We start from the raw sequence: 3,606 nt of genomic DNA, 5'->3' as shown, positions 1-3,606 counted from the left end.
GCATAAAAAAGATCCATAAGAAATGTGAACTAAATCAAGCTAAATATGGTAATGCCTCCTGAAACAATTATTAATGTTTTATTAGCATTTGTTACTTCCTTCCAGAACCCTGCATAATGCCATCAACACCTTTGCTGGAATGTAGTTGAGTCACTACGACTGATCAGCTCCATGAAAGTTGTGTTTGTTTCATTGATAATGTGTAAAAAATAGGAGAAAAAAATTTTCTCCCTCTTGTCCTGGTTACTCAAGAAGCTGCCTTAAATCTGTTCAAGATAGGAGGATAGGAGTGGGTGAGGATGAAGTGTTCACTTGCCCCTTCTCTTCAAGCAGACTGCTGGAGAATTTGGTTGGTGCAAGGACTCCAGGCATAGTAACCACAGAACATTTTACACTCTCTCAAATATGTCATCACATTTTTTTCCACCCATACTGAAGGCATTCTCCCAGAGGATATTGTTTGTATCAACTAAGCTGTTTAATGTCTTTTTTCCTCTCTTTACTAAAAATATGAATCTATTTGACTTCACAACTCTCCTATCTTTTGAGCATCAAGAAAAGAAGAGCTGCTTGAGAAAGTTGCAGGTAGAGTGGAATAAATCAGCTAGCTGCAAGTAAATAATTTAGCTCTGGGCCTCAGGCATTACCTTTTATTCAAAGAGGCGTAATTGATAATGAATGCTAGCAGAGTAATTTACAAAATGTTAACTATGCAATAGCAGAACATCCTGTTACAAAGTAAGATAATTATTTTACATACCAGAACCTCAAAAGTAAATAGATGAATGCACAGAATCTTAAATGTTGTTAGCAGATTAATGGGCAGATGAAGGATATTGGAGGCAATGTAATCCCTCAAAATGTTTAGAAAAAAAAAAGGGGAAAAAAAAATGTGTTCCAGCTTATTAAGAACACACCTTTATTTGCTTTTATTTTCCTCATTAAATCAAAAATTCTCTGCTGCACTGGGGAACCACACTAGGATCCGTTTACACCGTCATTAGCAACACGAATGATGGGGCAGAGCACACACTGAGCAAGTCTGCAGGTGACACAAAGCTGGGAGTAGTGCCTGACGTGCCAGAGGCTTGTGCTGCCATCCAGAGGGACCACAGAGGGCCTGTGGGCCAGCCCCATGCAGAGGGGTACAAAGTGCATCCCGTGCAGTTGAGAAGGATAAGCTCAAAGTCCTGCACCCACGGAGGAACAAACCCTTGCACCAGTATGGGCTGGGGAGCACCCAGCTGGAAAGGACCTTGGGCTTCTGGGTGCAACAAACTGAACATGAGCCAGAGTGTGCCCCTCAAGGCAGAGGAGTATCTTGGGCTGCTTTAAGGCCAGCAGGCTGAGGTGGGTGATCCTTCCCCTCCGCTTGGCACTATCGAAGCCAATCCTGGAGTATTGTGTCTCGGTCTGGACTCCCCAGTGCAAGAGACACGTGGATGTACTGGAGCAAGTCCAACAAAGGATAACAAAAATTATTAATGTGCTGGAGCACCTCTCCTGTGGTGAAAGGCTGAGAAAACTGGGACTGTTCAGCCCAGGAAAGACACGAGGGAATCTTATCAGTGTGACAAATATCTGAAGGGAGGGTGCAAAGATAGACCCAGGCTCTTATCAGTGGTGCCCAGTGGCAGGATCGGAGGTGATAGGCACAAAAGTGAGCACATGAGGTTCTCTCTGAACATCAGGAAACACTTTTTTCCTGTGAAGGTGACTGAGCACTGGCACAGGTTGCTCAGAGTGGCTGTGGAGTCTCCTTCCCAGGGGTGTACAAGAGCCTGGTCCTGAGCAGCTCCTGAGCTATGGGTTATGGATGGCCCTGTTTGAGCAGGTAACACAAGGTGACCTCTAGAGATCACTTCCAGCTTCAACCATTCTGTGATGCAGTTATACAGACCCCATGCCTTCTCCTTATAGGAAAGCAGCTCTACTCTAGTCATGTGTTGAAGGAATATCCCATACTGTGTCTTTCATCTGCATCTTCCCCGATTCTGCAGTTACAAAAGAAATGTGGTGGGTGTTTCTACCACAGCAACTTTTCAGCTGACTTCTTTCAATTATCAAGGTAGGTGATTACTAAATACCTTGGGCTCTCCTCCCCAATCTGTCCCAGCTGGAAGACTCAGTAACCTGCTTCTTTCACTGGAAATGTTCTTGGACACCTTTGCAAAGTAAATAAATGAGCATCGGGTCTGTAGGATGTTGTTTAGAGGCAAAAGTTTTTTTCTGCAATACGTGTATCTCTACACTGCTATACACTTGTCAGTATTGCTGAAAAAGAACTCTGCAGATCCAAGATACATCACCACTTGTCTGTCTAAAAAATAGGATGTTTACTCTGCCAGGAACCACATGGCTGACCAGGAATTAATTTGGAATCATTTCCTGGACTAGGCTGAGGAAAAAGACAAGCAGGACTAATGTAAAGAAGCATAATTAATCACAGTTAATTGACTATTTACTTATTTATTTATTTCAATGTGGTTTATAACTCTCAGTTAAAGATAATCTGTAAATTAGCATTTTGGGTTTTGCATCCTTCTGTTTTGTTCAGGCAGTGTCTGCCTATTTATTCCCTCATGGTGGTGTTTCCATAATGTAAGCCTCTAATTTCAGGCTGCTAAACACAAGTGAAGATCTCTTGTTTAGCTCTCCTGTGATAAAGAAAACAGAAATGAAATTAAAACACTCACCAATGTTCCCTTATGAAAACATGCTCTGTTCAGCTGTTGAGGATGATGAAAAGCAGCAGGTCTTGGCATAGAAGTAACTGTGGAGGAGGTCAGTCCATGCCTCTAAAATCTATTTGTGACATCAAAGCCATGCCAAGGAAGCAGAGAGTGTGTGAAGGGGAAACAGGAGCTCTATTTCACTCTGCTAATCTAATAAGGATGCATCTACCAGGGACATAATTCAGACCTTCTCACTATGAGCACCAAGGAACTCAGGGGCCATCTGTCAGCAGTGGTTAAAGGCTCTCCAGGGCTGTCTCTCACACAGCAGAGTGTGTGACCAACTGAACTTAATCTTCCTGCTAAAGTAACCTCTTCAAAATCTTTTAATTGCTCTCTAGAAAACCACAGCTGGCCTGTCACTGAGAATGGCCAATCTCATCCAACCTCTAACTTAAACAGAAGAAACAGAGAACTTAATTTTCAACAACAGCAGTCACACAAGTTTAAAACTATCTAACTATAAGTGGAAATTAATTAGGGTTAACTATAAGTGGGAATTAATAGGTATCTAACTATAAGTGAAATTGACTACCAAAGCACTCAACCTCACATTGCTTTTTTATCACCTTACTGTTCTCTTCCCATAGGAAAGACACACTAAGACAAAGTTCCTACCCAGCCTGTCCACAAATGCCATAATATGGGGGATCAGCTCAGCAATGAGCTTAAAGAGAGACAGTAATAACTAAGTCTAACATTTACTATTGGGTGCTGAAGCACAGGGATCTCAGCCCTGTCTTCAGTAATTGTGAGAAGCTAAAAAACAATATTTTCATGGTAGGATGGTTGAATTTCAAGCACAGCATGCTTTAGAGTGCTTTTTAAGGCGCTTGACAATGAAATAATGAGGAGTTTTACCTTGGATTGA

General features: G+C 42.1%; 1 long non-coding RNA gene across 1 annotated transcript; it reads right to left on the bottom strand.

Annotated features, from left to right (window-relative positions):
* Nucleotides 1-605: 605 nt before the first annotated feature.
* On the bottom strand, nucleotides 606-3,145 carry LOC111940235 (uncharacterized). The gene is made up of 3 exons (XR_002869459.2): nucleotides 2,697-3,145; nucleotides 2,088-2,165; nucleotides 606-1,994 (listed from the first exon to the last, which is right to left on the bottom strand). It is a non-coding gene; the product is annotated as an uncharacterized LOC111940235 (long non-coding RNA).
* Between the last annotated feature and the right edge of the window lie 461 nt (nucleotides 3,146-3,606).

This window comes from Cyanistes caeruleus, chromosome 3, assembly GCF_971803275.1.
Source record: "Cyanistes caeruleus chromosome 3, bCyaCae1.hap1.1, whole genome shotgun sequence".
In the NCBI taxonomy this organism is placed as follows: Eukaryota; Metazoa; Chordata; class Aves; order Passeriformes; family Paridae; genus Cyanistes; species Cyanistes caeruleus.
The sequence above is the reverse complement of the archived record's forward strand: the minus strand, read 5'-3'. Positions and strand labels throughout refer to the sequence as shown.